The sequence below is a fragment of the Rhinatrema bivittatum genome, chromosome 7, assembly GCF_901001135.1.
Source record: "Rhinatrema bivittatum chromosome 7, aRhiBiv1.1, whole genome shotgun sequence".
NCBI classification, from domain to species: Eukaryota; Metazoa; Chordata; class Amphibia; order Gymnophiona; family Rhinatrematidae; genus Rhinatrema; species Rhinatrema bivittatum.
In genome coordinates, this window is record NC_042621.1 from 194665971 (window position 1) to 194685740 (window position 19770).

A 19770-nucleotide genomic window follows, 5' to 3' on the forward strand; every position below is an offset into this window, starting at 1 on the left:
TTGCCCTTACCATATGACAGGGCAAAGGTAGTGCCGGCACCATTTTGGTTCCTGTCACCCGACGTCACGAGTGCAGGAGATCGCTCCCGGACCCCTGCTGGACCCCCAGGGACTTTTGGCTAGCTTGGGAGGGCCTCCTGACCCCCACAAGACTTGCCAAAAGTCCAGCGGGGGGTCCAGGAGCGACCTCCTGCACTCGGGCCGTATTGCCAATATTCAAAATGGCGCCGGCACTACTTTTGCCCTCACTATGTCATTCGGGTCGTATGCCAAAAGTCCAGCGGGGGTCCGGGAGCGACCTCCTGCACTCGGGCCGTATTGCCAATATTCAAAATGGCGCCAGCGCTACTTTTGCCCTCACTATGTCATACGGGTCGTATGCCACTTTGAATATTGGCAATACGGCCCGAGTACAGGAGGTCGCTCCCGGACCCCCGCTGGATTTTTGGCAAGTCTTGTGGGGGTCAGGAGGCCCTCCCAAGCTGGCCAAAAGTCCCTGGGGGTCCAGCTGGGGTCCGGGAGCGATCTCCTGCACTCGTGACGTCTGGTGACAGGAACCAAAATGGCGCCAGCGCTACCTTTGCCTTGTCATATGGTATGGGCAAAGGGCCACAGGCACCATTTCTATTAACACAGCCATGGCCCGAGAGCGGGAGATTGCGCCGGGACCCCCCCCCCGTATGAAATATGTGAGGGCAAAGGTAGCACCGGCGCCATTTTGAGTACTGGCAATATGGCCGGAGTGCAGGAGGTCGCTCCCGGACCCCCGCTGGACTTTTGGCAAGTCTTGTGGGGGTCAGGAGGCCCCCCAAGCTAGTCAAAAGTCCCTGGGGGTCCAGCGGGGGTCCGGGAGCGATCTCCTGCACGCGGGCCGTATTGCCAATATTCAAAATGGCACCGGTGCTACCTTTGCCCTGTCACATGGTAAGGGCAAAGGGCCATCTGTGCCATTTTGTTTAGCACAGCTGATAGCATGGGAACGGGAGATCGCTGCCCGCGGCCCCCCTGGATCACCAGGTATGTGTAAAAAGCATTTGGAGGGTGTCGGGAGAGTGGGGGAGGCTAAGGGGGTAATTTTAAAGGGTCGGGTTGGGTTTTTTTTTATCAGGCCATCGGCGCCATTTATATTTGTGGCAGCCAAAATGGCGCCGATGGCCCGAGAGCGGGAGATCACGCTGGGACCCCCCCCCCCCCACTGGACCACCAGGTAATTTAAAACATGTTGGGGGGGTTCGGGAGGGTGGGGATTTGTTTTAAAGGGTCGGGTGGGTTTTAGGGTTGTTTTGGTGTGCCGGTTTTCCCACCCTCCCCCTCCCCCGATTTACGATTTTTCAAGATAAATCGGGGGAATTTCTATTGTATCTCGACTCTAACCATTTTTGACGATTTAAAATATATCTGACAATTTTTTTAAATCGTCAAAAAACAATTCACATCCCTAATGGATTCCTTCAGGAAGCACGCCTGAAAAGCCCTCTTTTCTGCCAAGCTTTTTATGGACAAATATAACTTATCCAGCCAGTCTCCCAGGGGTAGGGAGGGAAAGCGGGGATAAAATTAGGAAAAACAAAATGTCCTGTATGAGGATGTTAGTCCAGAAAAACTCTGCAATAAATGAGTCTGTGTTAATAGGTTAACAATTTTATTATACCCTACGAAATAAAAATTGAAACTAGCTGGCAATAGATTATATAACATGTATGTGAGATTTTTCAACAGGTATTTTCTAAACAATATTTCAAGAAAGGGAATAGTCTGTCCAGAGAAAGTGCAATAAGTAGACATACTGGGAGCAACACATATCCAAAGAATTGAGAGGAAGGCACCAAAATGTGTAAGGCCTAGAGAAAAGAGAGAGGAGCTATGGCTGAGACCCTGTGTGGCAGAGAAAAGTAGACAGCACAGCTAGTTAAAATACACAGTATCGCAGTCACAGTAGATATTGTCATGGCCACATATTCAAATAGTCATATGTATGCAAATTGGGATAATGAGCTGTTCAGTAGTCATCTCCCTATGCACCAAACTGGTGCAATATTTTCCACTGGACCATTACAATGGGAAATTTTCTGCTGGCAGAGGGAGTGGTTGTATTGTACCTGCTTACATTTATTTTATTTTCCTGGCTTGGTATTGCATTCCAGTGCAAGCTACAGGAAGCAAAGAAGTGGACCCTAATTCTTGTAACTTGCCAGGCAGCAGCAATATTTAATATTTTTATTTTTGCCCCATTGCCTAGCTTTAACACTGTGAGTCCAGTACCTGCTACTGCAAGAAAAGTTTCATGAACCAAATAATTATTTTTTTAAATTACATACCAAGGTAAAACTGTATTTACGTTGGGTGCTAAATTTGGAATGCTACCCAGGGTAACTTTGCAAGTTTAACACTGTATAGTGTATCGGCCTCTTAATTTGCACCTTCTGGTTCATAGCTTTGTAGGGTGCAATTCATTTTGAAGAAAATAAAAGGCTAGTGTCCATGAGTTACCCTTCAAAGCAAATGCAACGGTATCACCTGCAACTTGCTTCCTGACCTTTATGTCTCTTTATTTAAGTGTCCTAATACAACAACTACATTATTTTACCCTTGTAGAACATAAAGCTCTACACTTACAACCTATGTTCCCGCTATAATAGAAAGATCAAATGGATTCTGTCTACTGTCTCTACTGCATGCTGACACTCATTTACCTCCTGCTATCTCTTTTCCCTTTAACAATCTCTCAGCAACGGGCATAAATAAACTATATCTGGAAAACCTGCTGGGTTGTCTTTGAAAAAGTGACCAAAACAAATGCACAAACTGTTGCTGAACTGCACACATCACATATCTTTCAGCCAATGTACATCTCTGAAATTCACAAAGGTATGTGTACTACTTATATGAAAAACAGAGACATATAGAAATAGCAGCAGGAAAAGCTCACAAATTAAGGATATGCAGCTCCCAAATTTCGGTTCAGTTTGCTTTTTGTTTTCTTGAAGGACCTTCTTTTTGCTGTTTGTTTAAAGTGGGGTTTTTTTTTCCCCTTTCATTTTGGTTCATTTGCGAACTCTCCACAAAAAACATTAAAAAAAACCAAAAAAGTCCTCAAAACAATTTTAGAAAATATGGGCTGCCTGTAGCCCTCTACCACCCTACTGCCCTTCCTGACTTTAACTTGGGGCCCCAGGAACCTCTGAAACCCCTCCCCCAATCCCTACATAATTGAAACCCCAGCCTGAGGCCTGCCCAAACCCTGCTAGGGTCTCCCCATGCCCCTCTCAATTCCTGTTCAAATTTGTCGGGACCAGGGAGCTCCCACCCAGGCTCCCACCTACTCATCCCCAGGTCCTGTTAAAAGTTTAAAGGGCAGGATCAAAGCCCATTCAGTCCTGACCTGGATCTGGAAGATGAAAAATAGTACCATCTGCCTGGAAGATGGCACCAAAGCGACATAACTTTGTCAACTTCCACTGGTGCAACTGGCGGCATTTTAATGTACAGTCATATGTTTATATAGATAAAGATATAGATAATTGCATATGTGTGTGTGTAGAATAAGAGAATATGATTTAATTTGACTTGAAAATGAAATGAAAAAAAAATTGTTAAAACTATGAGGAGTTATTTCCCTTTGATAATAAATACAGATATAAATGTAGCACCTGAGTGTTTCTTGGAAAATAATGAGCTGAATATGATTTTGAATGATTCTCAGGAGATTATTAAAGATCAGTGGTTCTCAACTTTTTTTCTGTTGGGACAATTCTGATAGATGATGCTCACATGAGTGACACACTGAAAACATGACCATCATGGGCTAAATTTAAACATATATTCTGTATCCACAGGAATCCCATGATCCCTAATAATAGGTGCCTTGCAAAATTAGGATATTTCCCTGAACAACTCACCATACAAAAAAGATATTCTGATACTGGTATCATTTCAGTATCAGACAAAAAAAACCTCTCTCTACTACCAGGCATATTGTAAAAAATAAAACCTGAAAAAAAAAATGCTCAGCACATATATAGCAAACCTGCCATATCATAACAGCACTAACTCTGAAGTCTCAAACAGCAATTGCCCTACCAAAGAAAAGGCAGTAGTGCACCACCATTGCATGTCCTATTGAGAAAGCACAACAAATAAAACTTATACAAATGCCTACTTGCTTGGTCTCACACACACAGAACAGGCCTTCACCAAATACATAAGAACATAAGAAATTGTCATGCTGGGTCAGACCAAGGGTCCATCAAGCCCAGCATCCTGTTTCCAACAGAAGTCAAACCAGGCCACATGAACCTGCCAAGTACCCAAACACTAAAAAGATCCCATGCTACTGATGCCAGTAATAGCAGAGGTCATTCCCTAAGTCAACTTGATTAATAGCAGTTAATGGACTTCTCCAAGAATTTATCCAAACCTTTTTTCAACCCAGCTACACTAACTGCACTAACCACATCCTCTGGCAACAAATTGCAGAGCTTAATTGTGTGCTGAGTGAAAAATAATTTTCTCTGATTAGTCTTAAATGTGCTACATGCTAACTTCATGGAATGCCCCCTGGTCCTTCTATTATCCGAAAGTGTAATAACTGATTCACATCTACTCGTTCAAGACCTCTCATTATTTTAAAGACCTCTATCATATCCCCCCTCAACAGAATAAAGGATCACAAATTACAAATGTGAAGACAAAAACTGGGATGGAAACGCCAAAAAGCCAGAGTGCTTTCAGTACAAAACTGGAGAAATAGAAACAGAAATATATTTTGTCCCACATTAAAGCAAAGTACAAAGATAGAAGAAATACACATTCCCAAAGCTGACATTATGGCTTTTGCATCCTGTCACTTCCCCTCCATGCTCCCATCATGCCTCATTTCTCCCAATTATTCTATTTCAATCACCCCCTCACATATCCCTGTCCAGCATTTCCAACCCCCAAAGCCTCTTTACTGTGCTCCCTTCCCTCTCTCCTCTTCTCAACTCTCCCTACCCCCATCCTCCCCCTCCATGTCCTTTTCCCACCCCTTCCTGCCCAACAGCCCCCACAATCCCTCTCTCTTCCACCTCCCTGCCCAGCATCTCCAACTTTCTTTTCCCCACCCCCCATAGGGTGAAGAGAGCATCAGCAGCATCTTCTGACCCAGAAGAGCAGGAGTTGGCAATGTATAGCTGGCTAAATGAGGAAACAGCCTTCCACTGAGCCAGAAAGAGAAGAAGTGACACTGGGAGCCTAGACCAGGGTGTGTGCCCGGCCGGGCAGCTAGAAACTTTACCCCCATTTCCAAAATAAGTATTCATGTCAACATTCAAATTGGAAATAAACAAGCCACAGCTTTATTTAACATTGCATTCTACAAAACTGCTCTATAAGGGGTAACCATCCTCTAAACCTTGCCTCTTTTCCTCAACAAAGAACACCTCCTAAATCCTTCCTCCAACCATAATGTTAGGCAGATTGAGAAATCCCTTCCCTGGCCATGTCTGTCCCACCCCCACCACCATACACACACAAAGAATAGAAATGCATCCTCCTTAGAAGGAGAAAAATAACAGAATATTTGCCAGTTCTTATTTTCTACCTTCTTTGTCATGTTCAGTTCCTGAAAGACATCATGCCCTACGAGTATCCCAACTTCTTTCCCTCCACACTTCCAGTAGAGAAAAGAAATGTGCATTCATTTTTAAAATATGCCAAAAATGCAATGGATGAGGCCATTTTGTTAGTTCTGAATGGAACAATTTAAAAAATACCCTTCTATGAAAATACCTGAAAATATTTGGGTATTTTTATATTTGTGACATTTGAAAAATATTTAGCCTCCCTGGGCTAAAAATATTTAGCCTCCCAGGGCTAAAAACTAACTAGCCTGCCTCAGAACCAGACCCTGTGTCAGGGCCTTCCCCAAGCTGGCCTGGTGCCTAATCCTGCCTTAAGTCAGCCTTGTACTGGGGCTGTGACTCTCCCTTCATTAAAAGTGCTGGTGCTTGGGAGCTCCTACTTGGCCCCCACTTACGTTCTTTGAGGATCCTGGTTTCAAAGGTGCAGGAGCAATGCCTAGTCAATCCCACTTGGGTCCAGGCACTTTAAAATTGATGCCATCTGCCTGGAGTATACTACTGAAGTGACATCACTTTGGCATCTTCCACAAATATGGATGGCACATTTTAATATATGACCATGCATTTCTAAAACCTTATATCAAAATGGCATTGACAGAACTGGAGGAAGATGCCAAAGTGACATCATTCTCCATGTAGATGACACCATATTTATTTATTTATTTATTTATTTATTTATTTATTTAGAATTAGATAGGTCTGGTGGGATTAAAATAAAATAAGAGATGATACCATATTTAAAGTGCTAGGACTGGGGTGGGAGTGATAGGTCATCACTCCTGCCCTTTTTGAACCAGTTTCTTGAAAATTGGGGCAATAGTGGGAGCTCCCTGGCCCTGGGCACATTTAAACAGGGTTAAAGACTCAATGGCCCCAGTCCTGAGCAGGTCCCTACATAGGACCTGTCAATAGGCAGGCCCCAAAATAGGCCAAGCTTGGGACAGGCCTAGGCATCAGACTTGGTTAATGACTCAGCTCAGGTCAGCCCCTTGTACTATATCCAGCTCAGGGAATTTCCTGGTACCAAGCATGGTTAGGGGAAGAGTTTTGGCCCTGGAAGGCCCAGGCAGGGCCACTGATGGCCTTTTGTTTTATTGGCTCATTTTTAGTTTTCTTTTGGGGTTTTTTACTATTTTTTTTCAGTTGGTAAACAAACCAAACTGAAATAAAAGCCCTGTTAAATGAACCAAAAAAAACCAAAAAACTGAACTACAAATTTTGCGGCTACACACCCCAACTCTGATCCTCCAAAATGGCCCTTCTTTCCTCTCCTGCTCTGTCTTCTGCCAGATTGTACTTTCAGTTGCTATGCACCAAAAATCTGGAACAAGGAACAACTATCCCTTCACCTTGAGCCATGTTAACTCACTTTCTAGAAAAAAGCTAAAGCTTAGCTGTTCAATCGGATTAATTCAGCAACACTTGTAGGGCTTCCATCGCAGGTTTCAGATAAAGGAGTTTGAATATTGAAATTTCCTATAAGTTCATAATAGAAGATAAGTGATTCGGGAAGCCTTGTGAGGAGTTGCCCGAGTGGAGAGGGGCACAAGGGACTGAGCCTGGGAGATACCGAGCCAACTTCCGCCTTCCCCCCCGACGTCATCAGGGAGGGACTCCTGCGACTATTAAAATCCAGCCGCAGCGCCAGGTCAGTGGAAGCCTTGTGAGGAGTTGCCCGAGTGGAGAGGGGCACAAGGGACTGAGCCTGGGATATACCGAGCCGACTTCCACCTTCCCCCCCGACGTCATCAGGGAAGGACTCCTGCGACTATTAAAATCCAGCCGCAGCGGCGCGCAGCCGCTGGCGCGCTGCCGAAGCCGCGCACCAAAGGGGCGCGCCCCTCTGAAGAAAAACTGCCCGAGTGTCATCCATATTAAATCGGAACGGATGGGGAAAAAAAGAAAAATGAAGCTGGCTGCATCAACACCGGTATCAAAAGAAGTAAAGGGACCTATGGATTTTCATCTAGCGAGAAGGGTGAGTCAGACTTCGAGGGAAGTCGTGTCTGATATTTCCTTTTTGTCGGGTGCGACAGCTAGTCCCCCCCCAGACCAACTATCCAACATACTATCAGTCAGAGCAGGGGTTAGTGATGTTACTACTCCTCCAGGTCCGATTGATTTAAGATCCACTAAGGAAAGTAAGAATGAACCAACTGATCAGGGTCCTGTTGCTACTGTGGAAGGTGGGAATATTACAGCTGTGAATACAACTGATATGTTGTTGCCCCCAGTACCGGATCCAGACAATATTACTCTCCTAGATGTATGGAGAGCTGTTACTAAGATAGAGAGGAATCTCTCTTTATCTATGACCCAATCCACAAATTTCTTTGCCCAGACCAAGGAAACGCTGAAGGACTATGGAAATCGCATTGAACAGTTGGAACAAGTTGGGTCTGCCTCAACAGTACAAATTACATCCTTGCAGACAAATGGTGCTACATTTATTAAAGATACCTTGATAATGTATAAGCAAATTGAGGGTTTAGAGAATAGTTTGAGAAATAAAAATCTACGGTTCTTAAATTTCCCCTTTACAAGGCTATTGTCAGCACAAGAACTGTTTAAGAAATATACTAAAGAAACTTTGGGTATTTCAAATGATTTATTGATTTCTAAGATATATTATATTTCCAATATGAAAAGAGCGGGGGGAGAACCTGAAGGGGGAATAGATCCATTAATTGCACAAAGTCCAAATTTAACATCTTTTTTGGAGGCATCTGAGGACGATATCCAAACAAGAGCCACATTGATTGTGGCTTTTGGGTTGGAACAAGAGAAAAATCTGGTCATGCCAGAAATATTTTAAAAATAGAGGCTTTAAATTTTGTGGCCAAATAGTACAGGTTTTTCCGGACGTCTCAAGGGCTACACAGTCAAGAAGAAAACAATTCCTAACAATGAGACAGAGGGTGGTTTCTCTTGGAGCCACCTTCTTTCTCAAATTCCCTTGCAAATGTATTATTATTTACCAAAAGAATAAGTTTGTCTTTCTTGACCCTGCACATTTGGAAGTTTTTCTTTTAGATAAGGGTGGATGAAGGGAATGTAACAGCTTTAATGGATAATGTATAGGTCTAAATGGAAAAATGGCCCTAATTTTCAAATTGTTTGAATTTTCCTAAGTTTTTTCTTATATTGGCTTCCCATTTTGTGGACTTAAAAGTTGGTAAAACATATAATGAAAAATTTTCTTTATTGATTTGTAAAAGTTTTTTTTTGGTTTGTTTTCCAAAAATATTTCCTGTTATTTCTTTTTCATTGAAAATGTATCAAGAAATTGAATAAAGTATAAATTGAAAAAAAAAAAAAAAAAGAAGATAAGTGATTCTACTTATTTTAAGAAGAAAAGTAATATCTAAATATGCACTGAAGCTTTTTCACTATATTATTCACAAAACAATTTTTGAAAAAAATGCAAATTTTGCTTGACCGATGATTAAACATAAGGCCGAGTCTTAAAGTGGTTCACTACACGATGAAGCCTATTATGATGGTCATATAGATAATATTTATTTTCATGCCGAATTTGGTTTTTGCATCATGACATTTGATAAAATTTGTGGATTTAGTTGGTCTATATAATTGGGCTTTGAGTATCCAACGATCCAAAACAATTTGAGTTCACCTACTTACTCATTTCCAGTGATGGATATCTTTCTTATATCTTCCTCAGTGAAGACTGAAGTAAAGAATTAATTTAGTCTCTCTGCTATGGCTTTGTATCCCTAAATGTCCCTTTTACCCCTCAATCAATTAATGGTCTATCTGATTCCTTTGCAGGCCTTCTACTTTGAATGCACCTGAAAAAGTTTTTAATATGAGTTTTTGCTTCAACAGCAAGCTTTTTTTCAAATTGTCTCTTTGCCTTCCTTATCAATACTTTGTTCTAACTTGCTAGTGCAAATGCTGTTCCTGTTTTCTTTATTCATATCCCTTTTCCATTCCTTGAAAGAAGTTCTTTTAGCTATTATAGACGCTCTCTGCCTCACCTTTTAAACATGACGGTAGTCGTTTAGCCTTCCTTTCAGCTATTGTATTGCATGATCTTGGCTTCCAAGATTGTAATTTTAACATTGTCCATGCCTGATGTAAAGTCAACCTTTGCATCTTCTCCTTTTAGTTTTTTCCTAACCATTTTCCTCATTTATCATAGTCACCTTTTTGAAAGTTAAATGCTGTTGCAGTTATTATGTCATAGTTGATCATGTTGTGATCACTATTGCCAAGTGGCTCCTACACTGTTACCTCTCTCACTAAATACTGTGTTCCACTAAGGACCATGTTTTTAAAATATTTCCCTCTTTTTTTTGTTCTTGCACCAACTGCTCCATAAAGCAGTCATTTATTTCATCTAGGAACTTTATCGCTCTAGCATGTTCTGATATGACATTCACCCAGTCAATACTGGGATAATAGAAATCATCTATTTTTACTGTGCTACTGATTTTATCTTCCCTAATTTATTTTAGCATTTCATTGTCATGTTATTTTATTGCACCTTTACTTTAAATTTGATTGTATCAGCCTTGAGGCTATTCCTGGAAAAAGAACATAAGAACATAAGAAATTGCCATGCTGGGTCAGACCAAGGGTCCATCAAGCCCAGCATCCTGTTTCCAACAGAGGCCAAACCAGCCACAAGTCTCTGGCAATTATCCAAACACTAAGAAGATCCCATGCTACTGATGCAATTAATATCATCCCATATGCATCCGTCATAGAAGTCCAGGTGACAACATATGGCATGCCTTTTCCTGTGCCTCTGCAGTGTTGGTTTGTGATGCTTACTTTCTTCTTCGGCTTTGCCTTGATGTTATAATATCAATGCATGCACTGATTTGTTAATCTTCTGGAAATTCCCAGACTGTTGACTGCTGCTGCAATAGATTTTCCAATCTCATTTGCTGCCTTGGCCTTCTTATAAGATCCCTTCCTGAGAGGGCATTATAATCTCCATCGCCTCCTGACTGAGAAGCTCGTTCTTGTTGAAAATAAAGTGGACTACACAAATCTAAGGATTGGCCTCCTGGAATACAGAGCCTGGTCCTGTCTTTGATGCACTTTGTCTAGGATGGATTACTGAGGTTTTCTCCTTGCCTGTTGCTCTCTTCTTTTCCTCTCCCTTGCTCCTCTGTCTACTGCCCAGTACCTGCTTTCTCTTCTGTCTGGCTTCTCCATGCTTCTCTCTATCAACAGTACCTCTGTTTTTTGCTCCCTCCCTCCCCACCACTTAGCTTCTATTGCTGGCGTTCTCCCTATTTCTCTTCTTCTGCACAGTCCCTTCCCTCACCTTTCCATGCTTCTACTCATTGCATGTTCCTCCCCTCAGCTGCACCCCTTCCTGTTTGGAATGCCTCAACTCTCCTGGCTTTAGCCTCACACTTGGCATACTCCTTTCATGCTTCCATGCTTCTCATTGCATTGTCTCTTGGCAGATCAGACACTCCTTTATCTCAGGCACTCCTTTATCTTTATTTCCTGTCAAAACCCTGGAAACCCTACCAGCTGCTACCAGCTGCCTCTTCATTTCTTTAGCATCTGCTTCAGGGATAGTAGTGGTGATGGTAGATAGATGGAGAAAATGGCAGGGTGATGAGTTTGTGGCACACTCTCTCCAGTCACTCTTTACTCCATACATTCTTGCTGTCTTGTTCCCTCTCCATTCTCACCTCTTGTCTCACTCACATTCATTGTCTCTCCTTTCACAAAGCTTCTCTCCTTTTTTCTTCTCCTCTATTTTACTCACACTCCTCTCATTCATACCCAACCTCCTCACCTTGCTTAGGGTTTCTCTTCAGCTAGTGAAGGTTGGGGACCCCACCCCAATTAGATACCCTAATTATCACTGAACTCTCCATTCATCTTTCCTCTTCAACAAACTTCTGCCTCCAGTATTCGCCATTCCCCTCACAATTTATACAATGAAGGGCAGAATTATGGAAGCTTTTAAATGTTTGAGAAAGAAACGGGGTGGAAAGGAATTCCAGTGTGCATACACACAGCAAAATAACTTACAGCCACTAAAGCCAGAGGTTCCCAGTCTTTGCTGGAGTGTGGTCCCCTTTTCAACCTCCAAATTTTTCACAGACCCCCATATACTTCTTGTTGCATTTTGTGGCTTGCTACAAGGGCCTGCGAATTGAGCTATTTACCAGATGCTTCTTTCCTCTTCACAGCAGCATGTCACCATTGCAGACAGCAAAGCAGGATGCCACTGGCCCCTCCTAGCATGTGTGCACACCAAAGTTGGGAAATTTAAAGGGCCTATGGCGGGAAAACCATGCGGTGCCCTTAGATTACATCATCTGCCTTCTCCATATAAGATTGCCTCAGATGTCACTATGATGCTTCAGCAACAGGTTTTTCTATTCTGGTAGTGTGCATTACCTTCCAGATACTGCCTCAACTGACCAGTCTGATTCTGCCTTGCCAACCCAGCTCGACCCTGCCTCATCAGCCCAACCTGATCCTCTTCCTGCTCCACCTCTCACTCTCCTAGCTCCTTGGATAGATTCTTGGTTTTGACCCCTGCTTGGACTCCCATTTCACCTGTCTGCTGCCTGCCATTGACCTCTGCTTGGACCTTGTTTCATCTCTCAGCTGCCCACTTTTGACCTTTTGCTGGTCCTGTACTCCACTCCTTTGCCTACTCCCAGAGACCCTCACTCTGGCACCCAAAGGCTGAACCCAAAAGGAATGAGAGTTCGTATAGGTGAAGCATCACTCTGGTCTCTGCCTCTCCTGGGTCTGCCTAATGGTGGTGAAAATCTGTGGGGCCTCTCCCCACGGGTTGAGCCAGCCCAAGGGCCCATAGACACAAAACTTCTCTTTCATTTTTGCCTGCAGTTATATGCCATATATGGTAAAGTTATTAATGTAATAACAAATAATTATATGCACATCAGACTCATTCATAATAAATAAAACTTAGTAAATAATTCTTGCTGGTATAAACATCATACATATAATTGCAAAGCACAGCATTAAATGTGCAAGAATATATTCATTAACTTATGTATTGTAATTATAGACAGCCATACAGATGGATCTGACTGGATCTGGACCAACTGGGAGGAATGGGCTGGTGGTGCAAGGAGGAGGGAGAGAGAGAAACTGACAGGGTGGGAGAGCAAGACAGACTGGCAAGAATGGACTGGTGGAGGATAGATAGATAGATAGACTGGTGGAGATGGACTGGTGGAGGGAGGGAGAGAGAGGGAGGGAGAGAGAGAGAGAGAATGGTGTAGGTTGGAGGTATAGGCAGGGATAGATTGATAGAGAGAGAGAAAGACTGATGGGGATGGAGTGGTGGAGGGAGAGAAAGAGACACTGGTGGATGGAGAGAGAGACTGGCAGGGATGGACTGGTAGGGAAAGAGAGACTGGCAGGGATGGACTGTGGAGGAAGAGAACATAAGAACATAAGAAATTGTCATACTGGGTCAGACCAAGGGTCCATCAAGCCCAGCATCCTGTTTCCAACAGTGGCTAATCCAGGCTACATGCACCTGGAAAGTACCCAAACACTAAGTAGATCCCATGCTACTGATGCCAGTAATAGCAGTGGCTATTCCCTAAGTAAACTTGATTAATAGCAGTTAATGGACTTCTACTCCAAGAACTTATCCAAGCCTTTTTTAAACCCAGCTACACAAACTGCACTAACCACATCCCCTGTCAACAAATTCCAGAGTTTAATTGTGCATTGAGAGAGACTGGGGTTGGGCTGGTAGAGGGAGAGAGAGAGAAAAAACATGGCAGGGATGAAATGGTGGAGGGAAAGAGAGAGAAGAGTGACTGTTAGGGCTGTACTGGTGGAAGTAGAGAGTCAGACAGACTGGTGAAATGGGATCCACAGCAGCTTGTCAGACTTCTTTTGCAATACAGACAAACCTTTCTCCTCACCTCTCACAGTTCACTTCCCACAGATCCACTGTTATGATCTGGAGGGCCCCTAGGGATCCACAGACCACAGGTTGGAAACCATTGACTAAGCTATTCATTTGGTTAACACATACAGTATGCATTTAGTCATTTATATGCCCATGTTAAAGTACTACAATGTATCAAAAAAGAATCACATCAACAACGTGAATATAGCAGGACGGGTTCACCCTCATAAATGAGTAACTATACATATACACCCAAGAGGTGTTTCAAATCTCTTATGCACTTATCTTGTATGCGCAGGCACTCTTATTTTAATCATAGGGTGTCCCAATTTTTCTTTTTTTGTAGTTTTTTTTTTTGTGTGAAAGTCCTTTTTGTTCTAAATCACGTTAGCATATGCTGTTCTTGTAAACACAAAGGAAAAATACACAATTTTGAAAGAGGTGAATTATCACGTTGTTGTATGTGATTATCACGTTGTTGTATGTGATTCTTTTTTGATACATTGTTTGTAGTTCTATCACATATTTCGCCAGTTTTTTCAATTTTGCATGTTAAAGTATTAGCATAGATTTCTAACCTGTCACTTTATGCATGTAATTACTTTCAACAATGCTTGTTAAAATGGTATTTAATGCTCTTATTACCATCAGTAAACTATTGTACATTAACTCCCAACTTTAATGATCATTAATTCATATATTTCATTGACTTTCTCTTTTTTTGGCACAAAAATGCATGGAAAAATGTGACTTTCTGAGTGTGTTGTTCCTTCTTTTTTTTTTTTTAAAAGCATATTTTTTATTCAAGACAACAAGAGGTACAATAAATGCAGCGGGAGTGTCACCAAGAAAAACATATATACAGGTACCCGAACATACAAATGCATCAAAATATTGAGTAATAAGGTATTTTCTCCAGTATTGCCCCTCCCCACCCCCCACCCCCACTCCACTCCCAGGTACTAGGTTAGGTCCATAAGAACTGCATGTAATTCTATTAAAATCAGTCAAAAAGAGGCAATTATAATATCAGTTACAATGTGAAGCCCTGTTGGCTGAATTTGCCTTTGTCTGGAAACCGATGTGATGTATCGTGCGAATGTCGGTATAGAAAAATGTTAAATAAATAAATAAATAATAAAATTATCGGTTAGAGACTTTCAATAAGAGGGTCTTGGATTTCGGTGGCAACGTCTGGATATACAAGTTCCACATCTGTTGAAAATGACGTTGTTGAGGTGTGGGCCGAGATGCCATTTCATCTATTAACATCATTTTATGAAAGTGGTTACGCCATGCCCAATATGTAGGGGTTTCTGGACTTCGCCACTGCAACAATATTAACATTTTCCCCACATAGCATGCCTTACGGAGCAAACAACGAGTCCCCAAAGTCTTAAGCAGTCGACATGGGATAGCATCAAACAATATCCACTGGGGTGACAACAAGATCTGGGCATTCACCAAATTGCTCAGGTAGTGGGTAACCTTGGTCCAAAATCGTTTAATATGAACGCAAGTCCAAAATAAATGAATAAGGGATCCTTCCTCCTGTTCACATTTCACACAGAGAGAAGAGGTTAACATCCAACAGTGAAAGGCAGTGACAGTAGATGTATGGGCCCTCCAGAGAAACTTATGTTGCATTTCCCTGAAGTACATATTAGGGGAGGTCGAAGCTATCTTACGAAAACTAGCCTTTAACATAGGTACAGTAAGTTCAAAGGCACCCTCAGTGTTCCACTTCTTAACCAACCAGGGAAAGGGGTCACTTCGAATGTGGCCCTTCAGTTGCTTATAGTAATAGGACAATGATGGTGGGCAAGTCTTACTCAACTCAAACAACTCCTCCAGAGCAGTAAAAACCTGCGGCTGAAGGGATTGCACCGTTAAGGACTTAACATAATGCTGCAATTGATAGTACATAAAACAATGTGGCCGTCCCAGCCCATGTAAAGAAATCAGATCAGAAAAGGGCAGCAAAGCCCCAGTAGCATCAAGGACCTGCCCCAGTTGTTCCATCCCCTTATCCCGCCAGACCTGGAATCCAGAAGACTGCATCCCCGGGATGAAATCTAAGTTGCCCCTCAACAGCAGCAGGTAGGCACAAACCGAGGGCAGTGACATGGCTCTCATAACCCTGGGCCATGTTCTCCAAATAGGGGTTACAAGAAATCTAAAGTGCAGGGGAAGAGAATACTGAGCAATAGGGCATTGCAACACATAACAAAGGTCCAGTGGGTCCACTAACATATTTTCAGCAGGCAGGTTCACAAAGTAAGACTTCCCAAGCAACCATTCTCGGATGACCTGCATATTACAAGCCAAATTGTAGACGCTCAAGTCTGGGACGCTCAGACCACCACGTCCCACTTATCTTGTAGGCGAACAAGGGAGATACGGGCCTTTTTGTTACACCAGAGAAAGCACCGTAACGCAGATTCTATCTTGGCTAAGTCTTTGCGTTGAAGGAGCAAAGGGAGATTTTGAAATAAATAAAGCCATTTCGGGAGCAGGGTCATTTTAAACAGATTATTACGCCCATTAAGAGATAAGGGTAACTGCGCCCAGGCTCTCAACCTCTGCTGTGTCTCCTGAAGTAAGGGAGTGATATTATAATGATACAATTTAGAGAGATCAGTAGGGATAAGCAACCCAAGTACTTGATTTTGCCTTCTGCCAAGGTCAACGGAAATATGCCCTCCTCCCCTTGCATCAGGTCTGCCGGTTTAGACCAGTCCCGGTCTTTTTCCTTTTTATTGAGACGGGTGGCCATAAGTTGGTTTTGGGCACACCAAGGTCTGCTAGCATCGTTTTCCCCACCAATGGAAGTCGAAGTTCGGCGATTTGTGGCCGCAAAGGAGGCAGATTAATTCATATGATTTACGGAGAGGGGGGGGGGGTCGCCATGAGGGTTCTCCATGTCCGAGCACGTCAAGCCATCACGTGATCTCTCGTGTTGTTCCTTCTAATACCTAATAAAATATTGATTATTGATTCTTCCATGTAAATCCATAAGAAGCTTTAAGTACTTGATAATTGTGCTATTAAATTTACAATGTGATTTCAAGTAAAGGTATGCAATTATGAGCTCTAGAAAAAGTGTGGGTTTTTTCACATTGAAAACATTTCCTTTCCCTATATAAATGTCAGTTGCATAAGCTTTGGTCTGCTTGGTTGGCAATATGGCAGACAATAGGAGCTTTTCTAAAGCACAATTTAGTTTTGTTGAGATAGCAAGATGTTGAGAGGATGAGAAGGAGGATGACAGAGAAGATGTATGGATTAAGGGTAATCTTAAATAACCAAGCAATGCTTAGTGATCTGCCATCTAAGATTAATGATAATCTCCCTTCAGACTTACCCATATGTTTTGCTATATCCAGTGGAAATAGTGAAAAAGAAAGGCAACCACAGTAGATGATGTTTCAAATGATTATTATTGGCAAGCAGTAATAAGCTTATGAATATTCGTTATCAAACCATCCTGTTACACCAACAAATATGGCTTTTCAAGAGCTGCTTATTTCCATTAATAGTCATACAGTAATAATTAAAGAAAATAAAAATAATACTTTGCCCTTTAGCTAATGGGACTTTGCAACCTGTATCTGCTAATGGAATTTGTATATGCACTGAAGCATTTAATCCTACCCTCACTGTGGCTTTAAGTATAAGGCCAAGTGTAGAAATTGTGTTTGATAATAACAAGGACAATAAGAAAAGTTCATTAGTCAGCTTATGAAGCATATAAGACTATAGATAAGTCTGGTCAATGGCTGTACTGCTCCTAATCATTTTTGCATCAAAATGTTAATGTTATGCTTCTCTCCACATAAGTCATGCTGTTAGACCCAAAGAAGCCCTTTAATTCAATAAGACTATCATTACATATGTTTTAAAATCTTTGAATTAGCATTAATATATTTAAAACCGAATTACATGATTTGGCACTGCTCTTATTTGGCTACAGGAAATGTTTCTTTAGCTAACAGTAATCTGTCAAATGTTTTTGTGTCTTTATTCTTCTGACTGAGGATATAACACTTGCTCCTGTTCTATATTTTTCCTTAGATAGAGAAACCTCCTCAATTTCAAATAACCATCAGCATAACAATTTAGATTACTGGAGGCCGGTATTCAGTACAATTATCCAGCCAAGTTAGACATCACCAAACAAATGTCAGAAGTTGAAAATCCTGCCATGCTGACCAGCCCCAAGATAGCTGGATATCAGGCTCTATAGCTAAATTTTATCCCATTAACTTTAAACTTAGGGGTGTAGCATGAGCATTCTCAGCTGGAGACGGTAATCCAATATATAATGAATCACAAGATATTATGGGGGGTCATTTTCAAAAACTTATGTGGGGTTCAAGCCTGAAAAATTGGCATACAGGTGCATAAGAAGCCCATATGTGGTGATTGCAAATTTTCACAATGGCAGCAATTTGCATATACATTCAAAACTGCACATGCATGTATAGTTGTAGAAACAGGGTGGTTCAAGGGTATTTGTAGGTGAGATTGAAAGTAGGCTCGCATTTATGCATTTTATCAGCAAAGTACATACATGTCCTCAAATATCTGTGCATGCTTTTCCACCTGCACTTTAACTCACAGAATTTAGATCTTACTTTTGTTTTAGGACTCGGTGCTTGAAGTGTTAGCTAGTGCTGGAGCCTGGAGGTTGGTGGGAATTGTTTATGAGTGTTTGCATTTGGTTTTGAGTGTTTGCATTTGGTTTTGTTTGATAATTGTAATTATCTGTGTTCACTTTTGGTACCCTTTTTATGATTTCTTGTGGGTTTGTCAGTTTCCTGTATGTCCTCTAGTAGGTTGGCTATTAACTCATTCTGTGTCACCATCTCTCCTCGCAGGCTTTTTTAATGACACTATACACTGTGAGACCAGGGTGGCACCTCTCAATCCTAGACCCCTGTATGGAATTTGACAAAGTCTCCCATGAGAGACTTCTGAGAAAATTAAAAAGTCACGGAATAGGAGGCAATGTCCTATTGTGGTTTGCAAACTGGTTAAAAGATAGGAAACAGAAAGTAGGACTAAATTGTTGATTTTCTTAATGCAGAAAGGAAAACAGTGGAGTGCCTAAGGGATCTGTATTGGGACCAATGCTTTTCAGTATATTTATAAATGATCTGGAAAAGGGAACAAGTGAGGTGATCAAATTTGCAGAAGCCACAAAATTATTTCAAGTTGTTAAATCACAAGTGGACTGTAAGAAATTGCAGGAGAACCTTGTGATACTGGGAGACAGGGCATCCAAATGCAAGAAGAAATTTAATGTGGAGAATGAAAAGTGATGCACATAGGAAAACGTAACCCACACTGTAGTTACACAATGTTAGGTTTCACTTTGATGCAGCTCCAGCACTGCTCTCTAGTACATCAATGGCGGGGGTGGAAGGTAACTAGAACCAAAATATTACCAATAAGGGCCAAGAGTAACAGATAAGTATGAGAAAAAAATAAGTGTGAAAGCTTGCTGAGCAGACTGGATGGGCCGTTTGGTCTTCTTCTGCCATCATTTCTATGTTTCTATGTTTCATATCATGAGTTATCACCCAGGAAAAGGATGTGGGCATCATCATGGACAATATTTTGAAATTTTCTGCTCAGTATGCAGCAGCAGTCAAAAAAGCTAACAGAATGCTGGGAATTATTAGAATGGAATGAAGAATAAAACAGAGAATGCCATAATACCTCTGTATCGCTTCATGGTGAAATCACACTTTGAATACTGTGTCCAATTCTGGTTGCTGCATCTCAAAAAAGGGAACAAGTGAGGTGATCAAATTTGCAGAAGCCACAAAATTATTTCAAGTTGTTAAATCACAAGTGGACTGTAAGAAATTGCAGGAGATCCTTGTGATACTGGGAAAGGAAAAGGTACAGAGTAACCAAAATGAAGGGGATGGAATGGCTCCCCTGCGAGAAAAGGCTAAATAGTTTAAGGTTGTTTAGATTAGAGAAAACACCTGAGAGAAGATATGATAGAGGCCTATAAAATAATTAGCAGAATAGAATTAGTTATTTCTTCTTTAAAAAATTACAAAAACTAAGGAATACTCCATGAGGGTAGTAAATTGCACAATTAAAACAAATCAGAGAAAATGTTTCACTCAAAGCACAATTAAACTCTGGAATTCATTTTTAGCGGATTTGGTAAAGGAAGTTGTATAGCTGGGTTTAAAGAAGGTTTGGAAAATTTCTTGGAGGAGAAATCCA